The 27791-nt window shown below is 43.3% G+C and overlaps 1 long non-coding RNA gene across 1 annotated transcript in view; it reads left to right on the top strand.

Moving 5' to 3' along the window:
• LOC135298476 (uncharacterized) overlaps positions 1-27791 on the top strand; it is a 189396-nt gene that overhangs the window by 81389 nt on the left and 80216 nt on the right. The window contains exons 8-14 of the long non-coding RNA XR_010360469.1: positions 10999-11146; positions 12649-12752; positions 13348-13444; positions 14432-21500; positions 23281-23416; positions 24425-24545; positions 26498-26698. This is a non-coding gene — a long non-coding RNA (uncharacterized LOC135298476). The remainder of the gene's footprint in view (positions 1-10998; positions 11147-12648; positions 12753-13347; positions 13445-14431; positions 21501-23280; positions 23417-24424; positions 24546-26497; positions 26699-27791) is intronic.

The raw sequence follows: 27791 nt of genomic DNA, 5'->3' as shown, positions 1-27791 counted from the left end.
AGAATTGCCTCTGGGATTTCAGAGGAGCTTCTGGCTGATCAGTTTTGTTTGTTTTTAATCAAGTGGTACACTGAGGGAAAGCAGAGTGAAATGCTCCAACCTGAGAAAAGCCACAAGTAGCTTAACTGCTAGTTCTTGTACAAGCAGAGAAAGAAAACATTCCCTTTATATCAGTTTGATACATGATACTTCATTGTGCAACTGCAGAATATATGGAAGGAAGGCAAGAATGAATATTTACATATCCACCATTCACTGTCCATTAAAATGTTAAATCACACAGCTCCTGCAAATGTTTTAGAACTGTGAAAAGCATTGTCTGGTGCACATGGAATGGAGACTTTCATTTTATTCAGGGGGAGACAGGGCCGAATTTAAGTGAAATTAATTACCTGCATCTTAGCAGGCCAAAAAAAAAAAAAAAAAAGAGAGAGAACTATGGAGAGGTCAATAGGTTTTCAGAGTAAAAAGGTGTATAAAAAAGAGACATTCAACTGAAAATTTCCCAAAGGCATTTGGAGTGTGAAACAATAACTGCATCACTGCTGAGTTCATTGTTGTCATTCTAATTTTTCTGAATCACTTCTCATTTTCCTTCAGGTTAATTTGCTTGCCTTTTTTTTTTTTTTTGTTCTTCCCTAGTAAGGACTATTTTTTGGGGTGTCTGAACTTTTTTTGAAACCTGGTTTCAAAAAAAAAAAGGTATTGATTATATCTTACCTTCCCCATGCAGGTCCTCCATCATTTGCCAGATACTAAGTTCATTGAGCAAAAGGAAATATCCTTAGATCTAATTTGCAGTGATTAAAGCCCAAATATTTAAAAATATGGGTAAATAATAGTTTTTTTTCCTTGCCTGCTATGGCAGAGCTAAATACACACATTTAGGTGTCTGCATAGTTCCTTTAAAGTTGTCAGAGTCAGCCTGTGGCTACTTGTAAATCATGTTTGTTTCATACATAAATTACAATAAATCTCTCCTCTCCTGGCCTTGTCCTGGGAAGCAAGTCTGAAATCACTTTCAGTTCTCACTCGTTTCCCAGCATTTGAGAATTTTAAGGGTTAAGAGAAAAAACCTTTGTGTGGTGGGCAATGCCTTAAATAATCAGGCAACAACCAACCTGCCACAGTGGCTTTGATGTTGTTACAGGATCTGTCAGAGACCTCAGGATGTTTGTGTGTCCCAGAAAGGTTAGATAATAAATGCCAACATCTTGTGTGCTGTAGTTCATTCCTAATTCAGGCCCAGTGCCAACACCTTGTCTTCCTTTGCCCCAAGTAAATCCTGCCAGGGGTGTAAGAGGGAGCCCTTGCCCAGCCTGCAGCTGCTTCTCTGCCCATGTATCCATTTCCAGGGCTGAAGGAGATGAAAAACAACATGCCAGAAAGAGAAGATTTATGTGCAAGGTGGCTTTAATAATTAAGATAACATGTTCTGTGTTGATTTATACTGAAATTTCTTGATTGAATTCCCTGGAAAGGAGCTTAGACATCTTGTCTTGATAAATCTAATTCTTACATGTAGTACCTGAAGTCCCTACAAAACCAGTAACTTAGAGAAGCTTGTAAATGAGAAACAATTGGTTCTCTTATCCAGAGTGGCTAACTCTGATTATTTCTTGACAGATCTTTATGTTCTTTCATGTTACCACGTGAAACAGGAAAGAATCACTCTTTTATTACCTGTGCTAACTCTTGCATTATGCTGCTGTGCAGCCACATACTGTACTCACATTTCAGATGTTCTGTCTGGTTAATCAGTGGTGATGATATTTATTGCTGGTGTACATATTGGAAAGATGTAGGGGAAAAACCTCCCTCAGTAGAGCAAAACAACCCTCTGGATAAGGGCTGACCTGGATCTCTTACTGCAGGAATTTTTAGGGGCATTGCTCTGTAAATGTGCTCTTAATTACCTGCAAAACAGAGTAAATATAAAATGAACTATTCTGGAAAACTAGATCCACCAAAATCTCGTCTTTGGTGAGAGAATATCCAAGCTACTGTCCTTTAATTCAAAATGACCATTCCTTATTTCAGCAGGAGAAAGCCCCAGTTGTGCCATTCCTGACTGAGGCTTTGCACATCCAGGTCCGGGACTGATTTCCAGCTGGGGAGGCAGGGACAGAAAGCAGCTACTGTGGGACAGCAGGACAGGGTGTGCCTGCTGCTGGCAGGGCTGTGGGGTCAGGATGCTGCAGCTGCTTCTGTGCACACAGCACAGGCAGCTGCAGGCTGCTGTAAATGTTTGCTCTTTGCTGTGTTAATTGAACTACAGCAGAGCCAACAGGAGAGCAGAGCTTTGGCCATAGTCTGCTGTGTGCCTTTTGTTGGGGTGTGCCACAGTAACAGCTGTGGAGTGACACTGCCCTGGAATAAACTGTCGAGCTGAGTTATTGAATCCTCAGCTGGTTATGAGGGCTGTAAACAGGGCATTACTAAAAGGAAATGTTCATTCTAAGAATGGCAGACTGTGAACACAAATATATACATATATATGTGTGTATGTATGTGGAATAAAATTTTATATTAACTTCTCAATACAGTTAAAAATGGGTATTTTAAAATTTTCAAAATGTTCAGAATTTTTCCAAGGGTGTTTTAAACCTGACTTTCTGTTGTTAAGGTTGTAATTGTAAGAAACAAGTTTAGCTTTTAATGAATGGAAAGGCTTTTACTGTCTTAAGGGAAATGAATTTGGAATTTTAGCGTTTGCTTAAATTTTAAATTTTGCTCTTTTTTATTTTAGTTTTAAAATTTTTTAAAAGGGAGCACAATATCTATAAAACTTTCTCTCCAATAGAAACAAAACCTAACTCTTTTTGCGTGAAAAGTTAGTGATCCTGAGTAGAAAAAGAATTTGCAGAAAAACATGAATATTTGATTTGGAAAATTAAATGAGTGCTCCATTTTAGGAGGTCCCTTTGAGCAGAGCTTTTAGCGCCCAGCAGTGCCCCATCATCAGGGGCCTTTGCTGGGAGACACTCACTTTAATAAACTTGTTAAAAGAAGGCCAGCACAGCTGCCTTGTTTTAGAAGCCAGGACCTTGCTCTTGGCAGTGAATCCATGAGAACAATGGGAAGGAACAAGGCAGGGCCTGAGGAGCAGGGCTGTGGTTCCCAGCCTGGCACGGGGCTGGCCAGCCTGTTCAGTCTCTCCGTCCTCCCTGGAGCGCAGGGGAGCACAGGGCAGGAGGCTCAGGGATGCATCTCCTCAGGGATGGCGAGGGCAGGAGGACAGGGAGAACCTGGAGCAGCTCAGGAGTGTCCGAGGGAGGAGCGTTCTCCTGCTGAGGGAATTGCAGGAGCTCTGATGGCTCTGCTTGGCTCAGCCTGGTCTAAATCTGCCCCTGCAGAGGCAGTGATGAACAAAGGAGCCAACACCCTCAGTCCTGCTCAGAGGGTTCTGCTCCGTGGGAAAATGGATGGACTGGGCCTTGGGAAGAGGCATCTTTGGTTCAGCAGCACTCAGCTGTCACAGGGAATGAGGAAACGTGGGTTTGTGAGGGTCATTCTTCCTTTGTCAGAGCACAGGGAGAAAGAGCAGCAGAACTTTTAAACTGACATTTAGAAGTGATGAAGTTAGCAGGCAAACAAGGTGTGCAGGCCCTGTATTGCAGATGCCTTTGAGCTCCTTTCCCTGGGTAGAGGCACCTAAATGGCTTTTCATGGCCCTGCCCTTTGTCAGCTATTCCTGAGATTTCTGTGTGCAGCCTCACTTGCAACTAATCGCAGTAGCTAAAATTAATTAGGACATAAACACACCTAGAAAGCCTGTAAAACGTCATTTATGCCTGCAATATAAGCCAGAACATTTGGCACTGTTAATTGAAATTATAAAAAGCTTTGCAAGGCATCCAGAACTCTTCAAGTCAGTTCTCCCTACTTTGGTTTAATGGCACAGTAAATGCTTGCTTTTCTGGGTATGATGATTGTTTTAAACACTAACGAGTGAGCAAATTCCATTATCTTGTGTCAGAGAACCCTCCAGAGAAGATAAAAAGGCCATTAATAAACAAGATTACTTTCCAATGGCAGTTGCTCCACAATAGAAAATTCCCCGTCTGACCTTCTCCTTTAGGATGCTGCTCAGTTAATCAGCTCAGTCCCTCGGGAGTTGTTGCCAGCAGTTTTCCCCCTCCCTTTGGGAAAAAGTAACTGCAAGGTTTCTGCTGAGGTGAAGGAAGGAAGGAAGCAAATAGTGAAAGTGCCTGGTTTAGTCTGGAAGTGATGGCTTTAGGCAGTTCTGCACCTGCAGCAAGGACCCCTTGAGCAAGCAGCACAAACAGACTACAGTGGGTCTGCTGAGCCTTTTTCTTTCCTTTCAGTGATGTTAAAATGCTGCATTTGTATGTCCATCCCAAAGCAGGGAATCCTGCCCATGCTCAGGGGCTGGCAGGATTCCCACTCCCCTCTGCCTTTGGCCAGGTGTCAGTCTGTGCCCGGCTCTGGTGCTGGCTGGCAGCAATCCCCCTGCAGCAATGCACATTCAGGGCAGCATTCAAAGGCCTCACTTCCCTTCATACACAACCTTGTGTTTCACTGCTAATTTACTGTTTGATAATAAATGAAGTACAGCTGTGCTGTTTTCCCCTAATTCCCTGTTAGGAACAGCCAGTATTCTTTGGGCCTCAGAACATTTGCTTTTGCTGGATGCACTCACCTCACAGGGAATATTCAGTGTGTATTGCTTTTTCCCTAAGTATTAGAATATTTTATTAAGGGCGATTCTGCTGTTGATAATTACTTAGTATACTTTTTATAATTATTGTTGTGATATTTGCATACTTTTCTGCTTTATTAAAGTGTATATTGGAAGTCATTTTTTCCCCCATGATCTCCAGAAATAGGTACTTTTGCCCTGTAGTTATCTTCTTTTCTTCTTAGCTGTGTAATATTCCTGGATGCCTTGAAAGCAGGCTTGATCTGACATTGGAGCCTGGCTCTATTAGCACATCCCAGCCTTTTCTTTCACCCCGTTTGCCCAGGATTAAATGCCTGAGCAAAGGGGATTATTTATGGTAGCCCACAATGAGTTACTTGGGAAAAAACCCACCGTGCTTCCACTGTGCCTGTGAGAGAAGAAATCTAGGAGAGAAGAGATCAGGGAAATGAAATTCAGTGTAAAGAACAACATTTGCAGGGTGTCCAGGGAACTGGATATTTTTGTGCCTCAGAAATGCAGCTGGTGACTGTGGCAATGTGTTGAGGCGTCTGCTGGGTCAGAACTGGTGTCACCCTGCATCCTTTGTGAATAGCATGAAGCCAAGTTACACATGGAGTTGATTTAAAGCAAGTCTGGAAGTTACCCCGTCACTGATTATGGGGGCATTTCATTAACAGTGGGAATTTCCTGCACTTTGGGAGAGATCTATCCAGGATACCCTGGCAGAGTTTCTTGTGTTTGTGACTGGCTTGGAGGGCACCTGATTGGGTGACACCTTTGCTACTCTTGCTTTTGAGAACTCCTTTCTTTTCTAAGACTGAGTTTTAGGGCTTAATTCACGTATCTGCTAAGAATGCACTAATGCACAAAAGATTGATCTCTACAAGTGCAGTTGCAAAATCCTGTGTGCTAATAGTTGTATCAGAGCATGGATCAGAAAAATCCCTGTGCAAGACTGAGCGCTAGCAATTACATGGAGCTGCTTGTCACCCAGCAGATGGGACAGTCCATTCTGATGTTCTTCTGCAGAGCATTTGCTGTCATGTTCTAAGGTTCTGAACACAAAAATCACCCAAATCCAGAGGCAGAAACTGCTGCTGCAGTGAGGCACTGCTCACATCCTGGCTGTGTTGCCCGAGGCTCAGCCTCTGCTGCCCAGGCAGGGTCTGGCAACAGCCTGGGGAGACTTCCACAGCTGGCTTCCAGGTGTAAAGGCAAGTCTGAGCCTGGAGGGCAAATCTTTCTGTAACACAGGCATCAGCTGTGCCTGGGAGTCTCTGTATCCATTTTCCTGTTTGGCCTTTTCCACTGGGGACTGGAGGGCTTCAAACCACAGGCTGCTTTTTATTAATTACAACGTGTTGGGGACAGTGGTGTGTCTGTGCTTCCCACAGTGTCCTGTCCCTCTGTTTTGTGGTGGTAGAAAGGACAAAAGCTAATGTGCAGCTGTGGGGGGATAGAATAAAAGAAAATAAAGACAGTGCAGAACGTAATCTCACCCCTAAGGAGTTGCAGCTGGGCCAATTACCGAATATTAGGGACAGGCCTGACTGTAACAGGCCACAGCTGTGACCAGCGAGAAGAAGAGTGCTGTAAAAGAGTGGGTTGGCTGCTTGGAGAGGATCTGGAGCCAGTTGGCTGCTATGAAGAAGAAAGAGCTGCCCATGAAACCACACCAAGAAGGTATGAAACTTTTGTCATAAGGAGACAACAATATGGAACTTTTGCAATAATATGACAACATGCAGCATTAATTTTAGTCTCATCAGCCTTTCTTACAATGCAGATTCTTCCTCAGGTAGTTTGGTTTGCCATCCTACTGTTCCTAAAGTTTTAGCTCCCTGGAAAGAAGTTATTTCTTCTGTGTAGAGCTGAAGCTGAAGATGCCCCCAAAACCAGGTAAGTCATTTCCACCCAGGAATTCAGTGCTGGCCTTGGTAAAGCTTTTTGAGGACCTCTACCAGCTGTGTGTGTTCTGGAGGCCAAAATGGCATCTCAGCAAGTGCTTGCAGTGCTTTCTGTGTTCTCAGCAACACCTGGGCACATCTGCAGTGCACTGGAGGGTGTGGATAAAGCAGAAGGTGCATTTGTGTGGAATCATTCACTCTGATGCCGCTTCTGCAGGATTGGGGGTGCAGAAATCAGTAAAAACCTCTTGTGAGTGAGCAGGCCCCTCTCTGCAGTCAGCAGCAGAGTGTGGCTGTATTTAGGGTGTTCTTTCAAGGCAGCCCCACTGTAGTGACAGGTTTCAAACCAGTGCTTTCAGCTGAGCCAATGCCTTCACCTCCCACTTTCCCGGGGTCACACTGATTTGTGTGACACGTTCCTGTCATTAGCAGATCATAAACCAAGCACCCTCTCCAAGGAAAAGCTTTGCCTCCTCTCCACAGGCACCTCAGTGCCATGTAAAAAAAATGGGTTCCTGGTCATATTGAAATCACTCTGCCTCAGGGATGTTAAAAACCCCAAATGCTCCTAGGGAAGGTGGACGATGAACTACCCCAAAATGAGGAGTTCTTGTACAGGTCTGAGCTCCTCTGAAGCTGTGGCCATGTAAGGATTATGCTGCAGTTTGCTTTCTATTCCAATTTATATCAGCTTTTGTGAGCTAATTCCCAGATCAGCTGGGCATTCAGGCATAGAGAATAAAATGTAACTCCTGTTGTATGTAAGATCCAGCCAATTACACAAAATTACACAGTTTTGTTTTGTGAACAAAAGCGGCACAAGAACACAAAAGTGTTCAAGTATCCATTAGAAAGAGTTCCAATTTCCTTTCTAAATGTCAAGTACAAAATCTATATTTCACATGCAAATAACAGTGGAGTGTTGTTGCTCATATACGCCCGAAATTACATTTTCTTAGCATGACCTTTCTTGCTAACAATAACTTACATTTTAATTAAATCTGTGGCCATTCTCCTTTCATGCCAAATATCCCCATGCTGTGTGTTGCTGAATTTTCATGTCAGAGAAGAAAGTTTAAAGGTCGCAGACCTGAATTCTTCCTGGAGGTAAACTTTTTAAATAATACACAAAAGAAATTACACGTGTGTACTCTCCCTACAGGTTTGCAGAAACACAGAAACTCTCTTGTTTCACTGAACTCTGCATGTCAGGGTGAGAGAGAAGGATGTGACAGGGTTGAACTTCAGTGAAATAACCCTGGAGCAGGAGGAGCAAAGATGGAGTTTGGAATGAAGTCTTGGCAGCTCAGCCTCGCTGCTGGAGCTGCAGGGCTCCTTCAAGGCTTCCTCACCCTTCAGGTTGGCTCCTGCCTGTAGAGCAGGAGCCTGGGCCTTGCCTTTGGTGGGGACGTGGCCCCAGAGGCAGGAACTCTGCTTTAAGCCTCCTGTCCCTTGACTTGTGGCACTGAGACGTTGGCAAGCTGGGAAATTCTGTGGGGGTGTTTGCAGGGACTGGGCAAGAAAATACATTTAGTTCTGGCTCTGGGGAGCCACAAAATGACACCGATCCAGACTTCTGCTAGGCTGATAGTTGGGAAACACTTTGGAAAGGATTTCCTGACACTGACCTGCAAGATCAGAGATTGAAGGGTAGAATGGAATTAATTCCTGGAGGCAGAGGATCTTTGCCATAATTACTTCCTTGTTTATTGGCCTTTTAACAGCACATTGACAGTGCTGCTTGTCTTGTACCAAGTCAAAATGCTGCCTGCTGGTAGCAGAGTGACAAATCAAGGAAGAAGCAGAAATAATCCATCTCATCCTGAAAGAATAAGACTTCCTCGAGATTTTAAAGAGCTGTGAAGCTTGGATGGAGCTGGTTTTTAGCTATGGAGTGAGTTGATTGTACAGCTGAATTTCACACCTCCTTACAGGGTCTGGACTATTCCAAGTGTAGTTTTATAAATACTTTCTATCAGTGCTTTAGTGACAGGTGCCTGAGGGCAGGTGGCTTCCCATGGGATCTGCTGTGTCTCCAGCAGGAAGACAAGCTGCATTTACAACTCGTGCTCTCAGTTCTGGAGCAAATCCTTTTTCTGGAGGAAATGTCTTTCTTAAACATGAGTAATAGAACCTGTTGTAGTTTGCTGTTGTGCTGGCATGTCCAGAACTTTTTTTGGAACTCACAAGATATTAATTTGAATTTCTTGTAATTGCTTGAAGTATTATCTTTAAAAAGGCCACCTTAGCAAGAGTTTCTTACTTGTCAGACACCAGGCACTGCAGTGTGTCTGTTTATTCCTGAGTTTTCAGGGTCTCAGGGGCTTTTGTTGTTGTTGGTGTCCTCTTTTATCATCAATTGCGTAATGATGACAAGAGACAGACAAATATGAATAACAACAAAATGCAGTAACATAACCACAGACACTCCTCCACTTATCATAGGGCAGTCATCAGCCAGGGGAAGGAGACAGGCAATGAAGTGTGTGCCACTGAGCTCTGGAAAACTAGGAGCAATTTCTGATCAGACTGAGCCCTTGTTTCACATCAGTGCATCTCCAAATAAAACAAGGAACAACCCCATGGCACTGTGTTTATAAAGAGAAAAATCTGGAAGGGCGTTGCGGTGTGATGTCATGACTTGCCTCAGTTTCCCGTGGTTTCTCCCTGAAGTTTCTTTCCCCAGGTGGATTGTCAATCACCTCTCCTTTTCCCCACCCTTGACCCCTGCTGGGCACTGTATCAACCCAGAAATTCCAAGGGGAGCATTGAGTGATTGGCAGGTTCAAAGGATGCTTTCCACCCCCTGGGGGGCCATTGGCCCACCCGGGTGTCCCTCTCACCTGAGACCCCCTCCCCTGTGCCTGGTTGGTGCTCCCTGCGTCCCCTCTCCTGCCCCTCTCTCCAGGTAAAAGGACAGGCAGACCACGCGGTCGGGGGTCTGGTGGAGAGTTCGGATGGAGAGTTGGAGTTGCTGCAAGATTCAGAGGCCGTGCCACCAAAATAAAAACTCTGGATTAAAAACTCTCCATCAGGACTGCTCCTTTCTTCACCTCGCCTCAAAGGTTTCTCCAGCTCAGGAAGGCCTGAGGAGTGCCCCCCTCAGCAGCAAGCTCCAGCCCACAAGCTCTGGAGCTCGGGGCATGCCCGACTTGTCCCCACGTGCCCAGCTGTGACCACAGGTACCGAATGGCGTCTCTGGGGAGAAGACTCCACAGGTGCTGCTATTTGGTCAGCAGCCGAGGCCAGACAGACCAAGGCAGTCCCGTCAGTAAGATTGGTAAACTCCAATAGAGGGGGGAAATAATAAGCAACCCCAGAACGTTATCCTGCAGCTGCAGGCAGTGATGTGAATAGAAGCTTAACAGTTTAATTAAGCTGGGTTTGGGCTCTCTTGATTCTCAGGAGCTTTAAAGAAGGGCTTCCATATCTTGCTATTGAGGCCAGCTGGAAAATGTTCCAGAGAGGTTTGGCTTCTGGCACAGGGCTCTGATGAATCTCCTCAAACATCTGCAACAGCACACCACGAGCAAGGGCTGCTGAGGAGGGAATTGAGGATGGAAATTCCTGCAGCCACTGAAGCTGGCAGTGAGCAGAGAGCTGTCAGGGAAGTAACACTTCCCTCTGGGCTGGCAGGATCAGGACACAGGGAGGTGACAGCACTGCCTTGGGCAGCTCTGTTGTTCCCAGGTGAGGCAGCCAGGTCCCATGACATGTTTGGAGGAGAAATGAAGGAGCAGGAAGAGGATAAACTTGATTCTCCTCTGCTGAAGTGGCAGCTGGAGAATAAATCAAGTGGAGCATCCTGGCTAAGCACTCATTCTAAAGAACAGCACAAGCTTATTAAGGAATAATGTGTGTGGAATGCCTGCAGTGATGGAAAACCTCGGGGTGGCCTGCAGCCAGAGCCCCATAAAACATTCACTTGGGCCAGTGCAAATTTGCCTGGCAATAAATGGCTGTGCTAATTAGGTTTTGAAAGGGGCTGTCAACCTTTTCACCTGATTAGAAAATAGTGAGGCTCTGCATGCCCAGCTCCATGCTGTGGTGAGCTCCACCACTTGTGCTTGAAGAACTGATGTGGCAGAATAGAGAAACAAGGGAGAAAATGTTGCCAAGGTATTTGGCAAAAAAATTCTCTTCCTGAAAAGAGCAGGAGAATTTCTTGGAGTAGACACTTCATTCTCAACATTCATTCTTCTGTGCTGGACTTCTTCTTGGTGTGATGCTCAAGAAATTAAACAAGAGAAGCCAAGAGAACAAGGCTGCAGTTAACATCTGCAGTGTGAGACAGAAAAGGTGACTCTTGTTCAGTGACGGAGGGTTGTGGGGATCAAACTCCATAAAGATGTTAGAAATGAGGCAGCTTGGGCAGGAGCAGGGGAGAAAAGGATGTAATTGCCTGTTCATGTTATTCCTCTCTAGTGCCTGTGGTGCTGGGCTCTGCTGGCTCCTTTCTCCTTGGCTGAGGAGAGCCAGGCTGCCCAAAGCAGCTGCTCCTGGCAGTCCTTGTGCTCCTGACAGATACAGCAAGGAGGATGTGGCTCTAAGGGCTGCCAGCTGGTTGGAAAAGGTGACTCAGCACTTTTACACACTCTGAGATGCTGCAGCCATTAAGCAAGATCCTTCTAAATTACTGTAAGCCTTATAATTTCATGCAAGTGAATGAGTGATTTTTGTGTGTTGGGGTTCGGGCTTTTTAGTTCTTCATTATTCTCTGGGCTTAGAACTGACTGGATAACCTAAAAGATGAGCACTCCATTTTAAGATGAAAAAGCTTTTTGTAAGGATCAGGTGGAAAATCTCTGGGGCATTTAGCATATAAGTTACACATTTCCAGAGCTAAAAGGGCTTTAAGTGCGTTTCCCACAAAATCAACATGTGTGTTGAATCTGGCCAGGCTACAAGGCACCATTTTTCCCTGTTTCCTCAAAACCATAATTATTTTAATTATTAAAAAAAAATAAATATGTTGCCAAAACAATTATGTGCTCCAATCTGAACTGAAGCCACAATGGAACTGAAAGTGTCATTAATGCCTTGGAGTACGGGGTCAAAACATGACATCCTTGTGTTTCCAAAGGTTCAGATTCTCCCAGCAATTCCAACCTCCTTGCTGGAGGGCAAGCCTGGAATTCAGGCACCTTTAACCCACCCCAGGCTAAGTCTGAGACTTTGAAAATGTTGGGTCTTGATGCAGCTGGACTGCCAGAAGTCCCTGGGCTTGTGAGGTTTAGGAAGCCACAAAGCCAGACCTGCAGGGTGGTGCTGGAGTCCTTGTTTGATATGAAGGATTCTTGCTGTGATCAATACACTGGAATTAAGAAAAGAAATCAAACAAACACCCCAGAGCAAGTCATGCATTGCCTTCCCTACTCCATACCAGTTTTCCCATTTCACAAATGTGACTGCAGCCATTACAGTTCCATTAAAACCCATCAGGCCATCTGCTGTTGTGTCCTTACTCCAAGAGGAGTTAAAGCCCAGGGTTCCCCAGGAAGGTGAAGGGAGCTGCTGTGGCCTGGGGGAAATGTGTCCTGGCTCTGATGGGGATGGCTCCTTTACCCTGGGGACCTTTTTCAGGCAGGAATATCTGCAAGGGCTCTGGAGCAGAGGGAACATCTCTGGATCTGCAGGAATGCACAATAACAGCAGCCAGTGCCTGTGGCCATGGGGTTTGACAGACATTGTAATTTAATCTGAGCTAGGCCACTGTGTCTGGAGATAAAACTCATCTTGCATGTGCACAGTCCTGCTGTCTGCCACAAAATACCATGCTGTAGTGGTTTTAGTGTCCTTCAAATGTAGAATCAGGGCAAGAGTCACCTTTCCATGCAAATAACTGTTCTGGCTGCCATAAAGCCAAGTGTAGGGAGAAATAAGGACAATTGCAGTTTTATGTCATTGGAAAAAACCCAGCTCCAGGCATATTTAATCTCTTGGGAAGGGGACATGCCTGGTCTGCTGGAAAAAGCTAAAGATGTCACATTCTTTTAATGTGGTACTTGTGGTGTTTCTGGGTGTCTTTCAGACCCATCACCAAGGTACTTCAGCACATGCTTCATTTTAATACAGGACTGCCATTGGCTTCAGTAGTGTTACTGAAGTGCTTCAAGGTATGAAAATGCTGAAATGGAAATATCCTCACCAAACTGGAGTGGGAAATACTGATAAGAGAGGTATGGTATTGTCTGAGGAGTCACATCTTAGACTGACAGCAACTGTGTTTTAATTGTCCCCAGTTTCCACAGTATATTTCCATAGCATAACCATTACCCATTGGCCCAGCAGCAGAAATGCTCCAGAAGTGTTGGTGTGTGAATGCAATACTGATTACAGATGACAGGAATCTGTACAATCTTACAATCCCCATGGGTCAGCAGGGTGGCTCATGCCTGTCCTCTAACCCAGGCTGAAGGGAAGGCAGAACCCAGAACCTCCTCTCCCACCCTTCTGCAGTAACGTGTGCTTCAGCAGCAGAATTGTTTTCAGGGTCTTTTTCTAATCAGTTTTAATTAAATAAGGAAAAAAAAAAATCAAACCAAACACCTTTAGCTTATAACTAGACTGTCCTTTTCTCCTCGTTCTGCCAAAACAAAGTTCCTGCTAGTTAGTGGCAGTTTCTATGTGAAATATTTCCCCTGCACAGTTGAGCTCCACTTTGTTTGCCCAGGTTTCCATAAGCTCTTCTGTCTGAGGCAGACTTCAGCTCCTCCCAGCTCACTCAAACTGTAGCATGTTGTACTGATCCATGAATCCATGTGTGTCCCACAGAGAGGGAAAGAGGAAGTCAGAACATCAGGGACAGGATCTCACTGAGGAACCAGAAACGACTCAGAAATGAAGCCACTGATTTAAAAAGCATATAAATGTATGTATTGCATTTAATTATGTAGTAAATCCTGAAGATGCCCCGAAGATCCATCAGTCTTATAAAGCCAAATGAATACAAGCCAAAAATTTAAGTACTTGATTTAACTGCCAGAATTTGAACTCCTAATTTTGCTCTTTTGCCTATGTTTAAGCATTTCCTAAATGTTCAGTATTTGCTGGGACAGAACCATGTAACATCCAGCTTTGTATTTACTTGATGTTATTATTTACTCAGGAAATTTTATAAGATTTGAGGTTTTAAATTTTAGGGTTCTGTCCTTGTAAAAGCCAAGACATTTGGTAGGTCCAAATAGAATGAGTACTTTTTCAGGTTTTTTTGCAGAAGAAATAATTTATTTAAACCAAAATCTGGATTTAAATTAATATTTCCTTGTGAAGAATTAAAATTCCTTTTTTTTTTCTACAAAGCTGCATGTGCCTAAAATCTTTCTAATTTTTATCATCTTTGCTCATCCCGAATAATTCTTAGTGCACTTGTAGCATCAAGATGGAAAGGCCAGTGGTACTGCTGAGGGTACAGCTGTGGGCTTCTCTCTCTTTTTCCTTGATCTGGAAAGAAGCGCTCAGTTCATTTGTCACTGTGTCATTTTGTGTGACCTGTCCCCCTGTGAGATTCACTCAAATCCTTCACATTTATCACTGGTCAGCACAGGCATCAGCCTCTCTGCTGCGCTGCCACTGCAGGGGATGGGATCAGAAACCAGCAATTAGGGAAGGGTTAAAGAGACCTAAGGATAATGGTGAAGGAGACAGGAGCATTAATTTCTTGTTCAGTTCTGGTTTTGTCTGCTGAGATCTTGAGGAAATGTTCAAAATGTTATCTCAGTAATTTGCATTTGTTTTTAATGTGATTTATCATTCCCCATTTACAGCAGAGTTCCTGCTGCTCGCTTTATGGTTTTGTTTTCCATTGTTTTGGTGAGATGTGACATTAATTTGCCTTCATGTCTTTTTTTCATTTCAGCTATGCAAAAACTCCCTAACATGTATTACCACATGGACTCTGGAAAATACAACGTATGATTTCAGTCAGGACTGGAGAAATACATGCACGTGTATTACAAAGAAACAAGGAATTCTCTCTTGGAAGAGGTTGTGACAATATCTGTGTGTTTGTAAGAGAGCTCTAAAGGCTCTTACTGCAGGCAGCCAGTCCATTTCTGTGATTACCCCAGTGCTGTTAAACAAGCCCAGAGCAGCAGCCAGGAATGGAGTTGATTCACTGTTTCTGAGCTTGGACTCCAGGGATAATTCTGGTTTACACTTTCCCAAGCCAATAGAAAGCAGTGGAGCACAACCTTCTTTAAGTGTTTTTCTGCCATTCTATTTTCATTAACTTCAGAAGAAAGATGGGATTGCCCTGGCTCACAAATATTTGCTTGTTAGGAAAAACAGTTCAGGTGTCCAGGTTTGTGGCAGGTGTAAATTGAGTGATTCCATCTGGTCTTAAAAATGCCTCAACCTCAGTATCAAATCCCATGTTAGAAGATTGAGAAAAATGCAGAACAGCCTAATTTGGCATCCATCACTTGAGGAACCTGTCTCCCTTTTCACTAAGATGGATGAACAGAGGAGCCATGGCAGATCTGTCATACCCACATGACTTTCTCTGGAGAGCTGTTAAACTCCTGGAAATCATCCTGGAGCCTCTCATTGCTCAAAAAGGAGAATGTCTGTGAGATGAGGGAGACTTCAGGTGCTTCTCCCAGGGTTTAGTTCTCCTCTAGAATTTGCAATTTTCTGAACTGAATTAACTTCATAGTTATTGAATCTGCTTCATTCAGAATCAGTCCTGTTAAGGACCATGGTACCACTTCTTAATTTCAGTTAATAAAAATTGGCTGACTCCCACATCCCAGCTCTGTCCCATCCCTCCCGTTGGGATAATCCTGCCCTGCCTACCACTGGCAGCAGCACTGAACGCAGTTGGAAGTGCTGTTTTTATTTCCTTATTTAGGAGTTGAGTGTCCTGTGTCCTTCTGTGCACGTGTCCAGAACAGAGCCATATTGCACTCCATAAATCCAATTGTTCATGTTTTCAGGGTGTGATTGTATGAAATCACTGCCTTCTATGGGTTATAGTTAAAATCATGACCAAATTATATTGATAAAATTAGAAATTTTCCCAGACAATGAAGAAGCTTTAGTTCTGAGTTCTAATTTTCCTCTACAAAAGTGAAAGCAGGGTCTTGCAGTGTGCAGAGGAACACCAGTGCTCCACAGCCAGGGCAGAGGGTGCAGCTGCTTCCCTCAGCAGTGAGAGAGGAAAATGGGACACTCAGTCATTTTTACCTCATGCTTTGTTTTCACCTGGCTTTGCTAATTAACCTTTAACCTTTGCTTGATAATTGTTCTCCAGAATACAAATGAATGCCACACTGATGAGAACATGGCCAAGCAGGAGAAGAAAAGGATTTGGTTTTTAGCATAAAATATATTTTAATGGGAATTTTTCAGGCCTCATGGGGTTGCAGGAAGAAGCAGTCAGGAGCCATCCAGATGCACAAAGTCTCCTTACTGGGTGTTGAGGTGGGTAAAACAGAGCTTGTTCCTGTTCCATGGGCAGGGTGTCCCACCCCCTCCCTGCAAGGGCAGTGCCAGTGCAGGAGTGGCAGTGCAGGGGATGTGGCAGGGCTGTCCCAGCAGGTGCCAGGCAGAGCTCTGGCACTGAGCAGCAGCAGGGACTGAGAGCTCCAGATTCTCCTGAGGCTGCTGGAGCCCTGCTGGGCTCTTCTGAGCTGCTCCCAGAGTGCAGAGAGCTCAGGCACTGCCTTCCCACTGCCTGCAGGGGCTGGCCATGGCTACTGACCAGAAAACAACTGGGGAGAGAAGCCACCAGAAATGTTACAGCTTTTTGGGGAGTAAGGATGTTCAAATTGGTCAGTTACTGCTAAATGCCATTGTGCAGTCTGCCAAGGCTGGTTCTGCACAGTCAGCACCTAGGTTTTGTTAACACTGAGAAAGATTAGAAACTCTGAAATGGAAATATTAAAAAAAAGAGCAAAAGCAATGTTAAATAAACCCACACATCAAAACATTCCAGCTGTCAAATTTGACAGTTCCACAAGGAATCTTGGATCTTGGCTTATTGTCTTGGGTTTGTAGTTTTTTAATTGGAATTTGAATTCTAATAAGATGAAGATATGTTTTCCTAATATTTGTTAGCAGAAATTAGTTTTCAGGCCATTAGCATGTTTATAGAAGTAATACTGAGAGCGACCCTTAGTTAAAAATTCACAGTAAATTAACTTTTCCCTTAATATACATGATATTTAGAACCACTTTAATTATCCATACTAGAAGACAACATTAGTCTGACAGAAATTCTCACAGGAAAAATATCATCTATTTATATCAATTAATTTACTGTGTCAATTTGACTTTAAAGGGACACTTAAGCCTAGAATTCGGTTTACCCAAAGTTTGAGCATTGAAGTCACACCAGGGGAATGGAAGAATATTAAACAAGAGTGGAATATCTTTTCCTTGTATAGGCAGATTTTGAGAATTTATAAATGTTCCCAATATCCTCATGGTTAGATACATAAAGCTTTATTTTAATTAGGTAGGCATATGTTAGGATACATTAGGAAACAAAATACAACTAATGTATATTTTCAATAGGCAGTTCTGCGAGCATAGGGATAATAATTTGAAAAAATAATTTATTTCAACTCCAAATGGTAGATCACGATGTCAGAGAAATGAATACAAGTGCCGATGTTTCCAAGAATTAAGCAGGATTTCAGCTTTAGCTCTCCATCTCTTTCCTCACTAAATAAAATGAAAATGTAATGCCTCAAAGAAAGTAGTTTCATATTTGTAATCTTTGATACCAGCATGATTAAGAAAGGCATTAAGAAAGGTTGATTTGTACACAGTACTGAAAAATCAGTTCTGCCTGGGAGAATGATAAACAGTGGAAGCTGCTATTTAAATAGAAATAATTGCTGGTACATCTATATCTGTGTTTTAGCACTATTTTTCATTTGGGTTTTTATCTCATTGCACACCTTAAAAATTCCAGATGAAATAAGCATTAGGAAAATTTTAGAAGAGTAACCATTGAGAGCAGTCATAGCTGGACCTAACTGGGGGATGTTTTTTGTATTGAAAAAAGAGCCATTCCATATCCAGCCCTTTGCCTGCTGGCCTAGATTCTTGCTGAGATGGAGTTGTGGTGGGAGGAAAACCATTCCATGTTCCTTGGGAGTGCCCTGGAACAGGACCATGAGCTGGGGCAGTTACCGGGTCAGACTTGTGTGTCTGGGCTGCTTGAAGACCTGGCCAAGTGTTTAATCTTGGGATGGAGCCTGTTATGGATTGTGATTCCTTGTGTACCAGCACAGGGATGAAGTGCTACGTGAGTCTGTGCTGAGGCCCAGGCACATCAACTTGTTTGGTGGGAAGGAATAAAAGTGGAGCTGCAGGAATCCGAGGTGACAAAAACCAGCATTTGGGAGGCATTTACATGTGTCAGCCTAGCTGGGTGCAGGTGATTTCCTTACTTTACAGGAAGATTTCACCTCTGCACGTGTAGCAAAAGAGGACAAGGAATTATTTTCCCAGATAATATTTGGTTTTGGAGGCATTCAAAGTTTCTCCATTTGTCTAAGGATGAAATGAAGCTTTTCTGAAGTTTATCACCTGGTAATTTGGGCACCGAGTTTCCCTGGAGTTTGGTTCCTGGACCCTGACTGTTGCCCTGTCCTGAGCAGGGATGTAGGAGTAACTAGAGGAGAAGAGGGGAGCAAGAACTGGATCAGCATCTAGGAGGAAAATGCAAAAAGTCACATTTCAACTGAAGCAAAACTTTATGGAAAAGAATAATTTGCGAAGGTGTTTTAAACATGCTTTGGATGAAAATGAAGTAAATGAACAAATGAAGTAAAAAAAAGTTAGAAAATATTTGCTGCATGGTTAAAAGCACTCATTCTTTAAACCAGATAAGCTGAGTTCTTGCTTAACAAACTCACATAGGATGGCAGTGCCCCTGCACTCTTGTCTTTAAGGCCAGCTTGTTTAAGCAATAGGAAACTTGGGCTCAATTCCTCCAAGAGCCTGAGGGCATTTGAGTCCTGCCCAGGAACTTGCTGAAATCATGAGGTAGAATCTCATTTAAAAATTTGTATTTTTCTATGAAACATTACTTACCAGCCTTTCTCTCATTGTGGAACACAGTGCAGGGACTCTGTAATTTTTTTCTGGTTCACAGAGTTTGCCATCTTCTTTTTGCAGGAGAAATCAGCATATTTTAATATGAAACAAAACTCTTGAGTTAATCATTTCCCTGTGTCTGAGGCTCGTTAAGAAGCATCAGGCTCTCCAATGCATTAATGGAATGTGAGCAGAGTCGCCTGCAGTGATGCTGCTGAATTTAGTGCCCCAAGATAACATTGGGATAACGAGAGCACTCCTTGACAAATGGCTTCTGAAACAAAATCACTGCCCTTATGGAACCTAATTTAATTAAACATCTAGATGAAGGCGGTAGTCAGTAGGAAGAATTTGGTGTTTAGCCCCACTCTTATGAATATTAATATTTAATAAAATGATTATATGGTTCATGAATACTTGAAATGAGATTCAGAGCTTCAGCCCTGAAAGTTACCAGCAGTTATTTCTGTAGCTTAGTTCTTGTCAACAAAGACTCTTGCTTTTCTGAATTTAATTTATACAAAAGCTCAACAACAGAATTGTGCTGGAACTCTGGTTCAAGGGAGAAAAGCGTTAATGAGTGTGGGCCATGCCTGCCCTGAGCTGCACTTGGAGAACTCCACTGTGTGTCTGCATGTGTGATTTGAGAATTCACATTTACAGCACCTGACATTTGAAATGGTGTAATTATGCTAAGATACATAAATAGAAGTACAGCTTTTAGGTTCCTGTGTGAACAGAATCCAATTTCACTAGCAAAATCATGTAAAAAGCCTTTTTCTTTAAAAGACCAGAATGAACCAACCTTTATCTTTTCATGCATGCTGCATTAACAGGAGCAAACCTTTGAATCATTAAATCTGTCTCCCACATTTCAGCCCTTCAGGGGCTCCCTTCTGACACACTGAATTCCTAAATCTGAGACAGATTCAGCTGCCATGGGGGGCTGGACACTGAAGCTGGGCCCAGCCTCTGCCCACACAATTTGCCATTTCTGTGTGAGATTTACACCTTGGCATCTAGCAAGAATGACAGGAAATACCAAAGCCAACAATGTGGTGCTTGTGCACTCTTAATTTTTGAAAAAAAATTAATTCTGTTCAATGACCTTCATAATACCAGAAAGGGATGGGGCACTCATGTGACCCTCATAAAGGGCAGCATCCCTCAAGCAAGATTTCATTAGCTTTTTGAGACTTAATTCAGTGTTTCCTGGAAATGTGGAAGAGATCAAGTATTCATGGACCAGCATTTTCCTCCTTTCACTTGTAATGTACTTTGTAAAAAATTTAATTTGGTTATTTTGCTTGAAAGTGCCCTCAAAAGACATGAAGATATCTAAAGCTGGATCTGAAATGGTTCTCTTAAGGAAAATGAAAAGATAGCTGGGAGAGTTTGCACTCAAATCTAGATGTTCACTGCATTTTTATGTTCTCTGTGCCATTCTCATAGAGCAGCTTTTACTTCAAAATTGCACCTTTTCCTTCAAGAAGGATCCACTTTGTTGTGCTTGATTGTACAAGAGTTCTACAGATGAGTGTGATTCTGCTGGATCTCCATCTGTTTCCGTGTGCTGTTGTGTTTCAGGGTGTTGTGCTGAGTATTTTTATTTTCTGTAATCATTTAGCTAAGTCACACTTTGGATGAGTTTCTGTTCTTTAGACTTCATTGCTGAAGTGTGGGTGAAAGAAGGGAACTCACATGCTAATTGTATCCCAGCAAATTGATACCAAAGGCTTTGCAATCACTCCCTCAGTACCCCTGGAGTGGGAATCAAGGCAGGAAATTGTCACTGGGGTAGTGTGACTGTCACAGCACCGAACAACTGTTCCTGAGCCTCTGGAGATCATTACTTCAAGCTCAATGAAGTGCATGTCCTCCTCACTGCTGCAGCGGTATCTTAGATGATTTTGTGCTTTGTTATGGATTTACTTCCACCCCTCAGAAATGCTGTATAATATTGTGGCTACATGTAGAATAATAGGATCTTTTTAGAGTAAAATGTATGTTGATCTGCTTCATTTAAACAACTGATGATTGGAGGAGGCAATGCCATTTTTGCAGTGCCCCGTTTGGGTGTGAGAATTCTCTGAGACGTGGCAGGTTGGTAATTGGTGCCAGCAGCTGAGCTCTAACATTTCTAGAAGGGGATGTAAGTTTAAATGTTGTGCATTCTAGAAACACACTTCTGCTCTTGTTAGCATGACTGAGCTAGATGCAGCATGTGAAGGAAAGATGGAGAAAGGGAGAGTCTGAGCTTGGTTTTCTGACATAATGTAGGAGTGAAAATCAGTCCTGCCTCTGTTTTCAAAATGGTGTGTGCTGTCACATTGTCATGTCAGAGAATGTTTGTACCCAAGTGTGGTTTCCATTGCTCAGTTCCCTGTTCCAGGCACCGTGCAGATTCCCCCAAGCCTGGTGAGGGTGGGTTGCAGTGGGTGATTTTTAAATGCTGCTACCCCTGCAGGGACTGGGACATTTCTCTCCTGCCGGGCACTGCCCAAGTCAGGCTGGATCTTCCCCCTGGACAGGCTGGAAGACAGAACCCTTGTGCTGTGGCTGCAGCAGGCACATGGCTTTGTGCTGCTGATTAATGCAAAAAATGGGCGGGCAGACCTGGAACAATACTGCAGCTAAATTCTGTGTTTGTGGAGATTATGGTTTTTATGTCCAGACACTGAGGCGTTCATGTGACATGGATATTTTCCAAAAGCTGAGAAATAATGAAAAATTATTTTACTGATCTGTTACAGCAGTGCAGCAGCTGCTGATCTGCAATTCTGTGAGAGATGAACAGAACTGGTCCAGTCACCTGCAGAACACAGATAAAAATCAGTAAGAAAGTGGGAAGTTAAATAATGAATGAACAGCCAAAGGTGAGGAGGTGAAAGATGAGCAGCAACACATTGTGGTATTAGAAGTTAAGTTAGAAATTCTAATCAGTCATTAAAGTAAAGGGTAAAGATGGAAAGAGTTTGCTCGGAGCAAAGGGTTAGTAAAACTTGATCAGTGACTTCAAATACTGATAGAGGAACTGAATATTTGCACTTCCCAGGTATTTTGCATGCAGACTCCCTTCAGAGTACAGCTGTTTGCAGAAAAAAGCTGTTCTAAAGTAGCAGCAGGGATGTGCAGACTGTGAATTCAGCCCTTATAAAGGAGTTGTGCACATTTAGGCCAGCAGGGATGGAAGAGAGCACAAATGCTTGTAGCCAGATACAAAAGCAGAGGTTCTGCTGTTCACCTGAAGCTTTCCAGAGCAACTAGCTTCCACAGAAACCCAGAGCCATTAGTAAAATGAGCTCCCACTTCAAACCAGAGCCCTCGGTGCTGATAAAACACCCTGGAAAATCAGCATTATTTCCACAGGCTTTGGTGGTTGCTCTCTCTGGGATGTTACTCTTGGTTGTGTTCCCTGTCCCATGGGAGTTTCCTGTCTTGGTCTCTGGTGAATTCTCCTGCTCTGAGCCAGCCTGTGTGGGGCCCAGAGGCTCAGCTGGGGCAATTCCTGCTCTCCCTGCTGCAGCCGCTGTCCTGTCCTGCACTGTCACCCCCAGCAGAGGCTGCCGGCCCGAGCCAAGGAGCTCTTGTGCGGCTCCTGTCCTGGAGCCCTGGGCCCAGCGTGCCCTGAGCGGCCTGGAGTCCATGGCAGGGGAGCCCTTGGGGCTCAGGGCACGGCCTGGGCTCTGCTCCGCTCCCCTGGGGCTCCCGGGCATGGCTGCGCTTTGGTGAGCCCTGAGGGGACACACGGCGCCACGTGGGGTGAGGGGGACAGGCCGACATCGTGGGTAAGGGCAGGGGAAGGTGGGGCTGTCGGTCTGCCATGGTGGGCAAGGACACGCAGGGGAAACACTCTGCTGGTGTGTGTCGGGCTGTGGGGTCAGAGCGCCATTTTGTGTGGGGCTGTTGGGTCAGTCTGCCTATTTGTGTCAGGCTGTGGGATCAGAGCGCCATTTTGTGTGAGGCTTTGGAATATGCTGCCCTTTTGTGTGGGGCTGTGGGACACTTTGCCATTTTGTGTGGGGCTCTGCAGTCACTCTGCCATTTTGTGTGGGGCTGTGGGACACCCCACCATTTTGTCTAAGTCTGTGCTCTCACTCCGCCATTTTGTGTGAGGCTGTGGGGTCAGAGTGCCATTTTGTGTGAGTCTGTGCAGTCATTCCGCCATTTTGTGTGATTCTGCTCTCGCTCCACCGTTTTGTGTGAGTCTGTGCAGTCACTCTGCCGTTTTGTGTCGGGCCCTGCATTCGGCCCCTCCATTTGTGTGTGTGGACAGAGGCTGACTGAGGCTCAGGCAGTGGGGGTGGAGCAGTGACATCCCACCTATGCAGATCCCTCCCTCTTCCTCCCACACTTCCCACCGGGTTGTTTGGAGCCACTCAATCATCCCTCCGGTCTCCTACAGGGACAAAGAGGAAGTATTAACTCTTCTGTGTTTAATATGCAAAACAATTAAAATAGCATGTGCCATATGGTCCTGCTTTCCTTATGAGGAATTATGTGATGAACTGAGGAGGAAGCCCAGAGTTTGCTGATTTTTTAAGATGAGATGATCAGATTTTAATTTTTCCCTATCTAAAACTCCAGTACAAGGCAAATGTACTGAAATAAATGCCTTTTAAGATGCTGAGGAGATAACATTTGTTATTCACCAAGGTGTCTGAGCCTTAGCTGAGGTTCCTGCAGTGATGCCAGGATGTGTATCCCCAGCTGTGCATCCTCAATGGAAAAATCTGGGATGAAAATGCTCTGTGCACGTGTTTTCCAAGGATTCTGTCTGTTTTCTCACAAGGTGGGTCACTTATGGCTTCCTATCTGGATTATATACCCTTAAAAGCAGCCATTTATTTATCAATTGATCAAAGAGCAAGCCTTTTATTTCATAGACAAAAATAGTGTTTTATTTGGTGGTAAGTGATTATTAACACACAGAATTGCATTCTTTAACGGACCAGCATTTTCTGACTGAAAAACTTTCCCATTAACTTCGCTTTGAAGAAAGAACCGCACAAAGACTGGATTTATTACTCAACAGATGCTTATCACATTGCTTAATGCTCTATCTCATGGTCCATATTCATCATCCTTTTTGATTCTTAAATCTACACCCAATTCTTTTTGACCATCTGGTGTTCTTTCTCTTTTGTGTTTGTAAAGGGAATAATTTGTTTGCGCGGACTGTTTCTTCTTGTAATGCTCTTAATCCCCGTGGGTGCTTGGATCACAGGCAGGAGAGCAGGACTTGTGCGATTAAATGGAAAGAGGTTTGCAACATTGTTTCATTTTCTGATAAATATAAATTTGTTCCTGCAATGACTTCATCTGTTGGCAGCCTTTGACATAAATCTGCTGATGCTGAGAACTGTCCTTGCCCAGGAAATTGTTCTGTGAACCATTGGTCTGTATACAGATGTCAAGGTAAATTAAAAACAAACAAACAAACAAAACAAGCAAACAAACATAGATTTCTTTAGAGTTGAGGGCTGAGGAACTGAAACTGAGGAATATAGTTTATTGCAAATTTAAAAACTGTTCAGCATATTTTTGCATTAGGTGTTTGCCATGTGCCAAAGCATATTGATTTGATTTTTGGTGAGCACGTGGGAGTGTGGGCATAATGTCATCTGAGGAGCTCCTGCAGCAGCACTGGTAACACAGCTTCCATTCTTGACATCTCAGGAGAAGACTTTAAATCTTTTCTTCCTTTCTAAGTTGTAGGTATTTTCTGATCCTTTTGAGTTTTGTTAATTTTAAACTTTTTTTTTTTTTTTTTTTTTTTTTGCTGTCATATTTGATGAAGAATCAGAAGTCTGGGAACAGTGAAGTCTTTCTACAACTTTTTGTCTTGTTGGTGCCTTGGCAGCCTGAGATACACAGAGAGTTCCATGGATTTTCCCAAGAGATTGCCATTTCTCAGACAGGTGGTGCAATAGTAGTTGACATCTTTATTAAGAAAATGGAGCCAGGGAACAGAATGAGTAAATTTAAACAGCCGTTCACTTTTTTTCTAGATTTGATCCCTAAAAAGTCTAGACATTAATTACTATTGGAAGAACTGCCGTGATTATAGAATTTATCCTTGCCTTGAATCAGATATTTGAGTTACTCATGATCAGCCAGCACAAGTTCAGAGTTGCACAGCTAAACATTGACATAAATAATGGGAATTGAGAAGTGAATAAAACAGCTAAATGGGAGATGCACTGGTTTATGAAACAATTTCAGGGTACAGTTGTTTTTTCCTCTGCAGAGAAGGGGTAATCTTTTTCACACATAAAATAAGACTTGGCTTTAAAGTATTTTTAATTTTTTCTGAGTTGATGTTTTTATTTGCTTCTGAAATGGGTTCACTTTAATAATTGCTTATTGATAAGCAGTGGCTCATATGCAATGTTCATATTGTTTGATTGTTTGTTTTTTCTGCCATGTTGGATTGCTATGGATTTATTCCAGATCTTCTCCACTCTTGAGCTACCTGAAAAAATTTGGGTCATGTGTAAATTTTGTCTGTGTATTCGTATAAAATATCTGAAAGAACCAATGCAAACGGCGTTTATTCAGGTTGTTTGGCATTTGAGTTTTCACATGTTAAACATCATCAGGGTTAAGTGCATTTAAAGCATCCGTGTAGGCTTCATCTGGGTGACAGATGCCATTTTCCCAAGAAATTATGGTTTAAAATGGGAAAATGCATTAGCAATTTGTAAATATTCCTGCGTTCTTTTTGTGCTCCTATTGCCTCTTGGTTAATCTGTGCCTAAAACAGGGCAGATTTTCCTCCCAACTGTAATAAAAAAATGTAGCGTTGGGAGAAGGTTTGTGTGGCAGACATTGTGCTTGTTCTCAGTATTGTTGCTGGAAAATGTAGTCCTTGTGAATGCAGAGAAAAGTTGGAAAGTGCTAGACCTGGTTCAGAGAGACAGAAGTGAGTTTCTCCTCCCCAGGATGATTTCTGGAGGTCCAGCTGCTAACCCTGGGTAGATGGAATTGCCAAAATGTGGAAGTGTCATGGAGGGATTTTATTTCCCTCCAGGGTAGGTCTCTAACCCTGTGGTGAGAAGTAAATGAAGCCCTTTTTGTGTGTGATTGGTTTCTAAAAGCTTGCAGGACAGAGAGTAAGGCTGAGACACGAGCAATGTGTGGAATGAGGGATGTGAAAACGATGGCTTCAGTGCCAGCTGGACACAGCCATCCCTCATTTGTGTGCCTCAGATCTCTGCACACTGTCACACGAGTTTCCAGCAGAACTCTGGAAGCAGCCAGGGTTTGGAACCACAGCCACTGGATGCTGTAACTCACTGCATTTAGCTTTTAACTGGTGCAGCTGAGAGTGTCTGACAATGGTTCTGAATGAAAAATGGAACCATAGCTCAGCACATTGCCAAAAGATCGCTGAGGGGCAGCGTTTACAGTGCTGAGCAACTTCATTTAATTACAGTTTTTAATTCTGTTGAAGATTACTTTGCATTTTTAATCTCTGATGTCCTTGCTCTGATCTGATCCTTTTCTTCCTATGTTATCACTGAACATTACATTTTAGTGATAACAGTACAAACAACAGCTAACATTTATTTTCATTCTTGAGATTTGCTCAGCCATTGTCTGTCCAGCTCTTGTAGGTTTTTCAGGTCAGTTTGGAGCAATACAGGGAGCCTTGCTTTGGTCTCTTCTGCATTTTTATTGTTTGTGAGCAAGTCTGTGAAGCGAAAAAGTAGGGTATGTGGGGTTTTTGCAGCAGGAATTAATTTCAACTTACTTGTAAAATAAGGACTTGAGCAAGAAGTTGTTTTCAGGGCCAAGTGCTGTGGTGGCAGCATTTTGGGATTGCTCACGTGAGGTTTTCTTCTCCCTTTTGGTCTCTGATGAAGCACAGGTGCTGTTCCTGCTCCAAGGGCTGATCCTTGCCTCCTCACCCGTGCGACCGCCCCAGGGCCGGCAGGATCTGGCAGTGCCCGAGCTCTGCCTGGCCCTGCTGGTGCAGCTGCTTTGTCTGGAGCTGCCTGTGCAGGGCGCTGTTCCTGTGCAGAAGTCAAGCAAAGAAGGAATCTGGAGGGCCCTGGCTCTGCCAGCACAGGTAGAATTTTAAATTGATTTTGTGGCTCTTTTCAGGGGTGAGGCCTTTGGGCACAGATGACCTTGGTGTTGCTGAACTGTTCCGTGTTCCATTGGATGTGCATGATTAAACTCATAGCTCTGAGAATATTAGTTTTGCTCAGACATTGGACTCTGCTTTTTCGTCCTTTTCTCCATTCTTTTTGGTGAAAATTTGTAGCCAGATTGGGGTATGTCATTCAATATAGAATATTGAGAAATGTCACATAATTTAAACCAAAGCATTTCCTTGAGCTAAAGATACCTAAATTTAACCCAAACATGTGGGTGAGGGATCTGCTGGGATGCTTTGTATCAGAACCAGCTTGGCCCTGTTCTAAAACAGGAATCATAAAGGTGAAAAACAAGACTTATTAGGCATTGGGGAATGAAATCTAACAGGCTGAGGCTAAACATTTTTAATGTTTACAAAAACATTGACATTTATAAAATGTTCTTTCAGATGGCACAGCACAAATGTTGTTTGGAAGGCATAATAAATTTTCTCTCCAATGAGTTTCAAATATTCATGTCCTAGGTTAGCATATTTATCCTTCCATGTAAAACTGCATCCCAAAGTGTCAGCCTGGTGAGACAGTTGTGGAACTTGGCTTTTTATTTCTGTTTATTATGTGATACATTATAGTAGAGTCTCATGGAATAGTTATAAACTACTTCCTAATACTATCTGCTGGAATTATTCATTTGCTGTGTTGCTACCATGATTTTGGGGCAAAGGTGATAATGCTTAGCTATATTTCTAGCAGTTCTTAAAAATAATTGGATTAGAAATCACGCACTGAGAACTTATTATTCTTAACACTTCAAGGCTTCTGTAAGTGTTTTAATCAAGCAGCAAATGATGTACATCTCAGACTGCCTTCTTTCCTGGGTTTTGAATTGCAATTTTGTAAGCACTTGAGCACAAGCCTTTCCATTTGGCACAACAAATTTCGGTCTCATTTTGCCTTTCTCGTTCCTCACAGAAGGAAATAAACCCCAGCCATTGAGGCTGGAGGCAGGCACACTGTGCTGTCTGAATAAATACACAGAGTGAGCACATCACTGAAATGATG

The sequence above is a fragment of the Passer domesticus genome, chromosome 4 (assembly GCF_036417665.1).
Source record: "Passer domesticus isolate bPasDom1 chromosome 4, bPasDom1.hap1, whole genome shotgun sequence".
Classification (NCBI taxonomy): domain Eukaryota; kingdom Metazoa; phylum Chordata; class Aves; order Passeriformes; family Passeridae; genus Passer; species Passer domesticus.
This window is presented reverse-complemented; position numbering and strand designations above follow the sequence as displayed.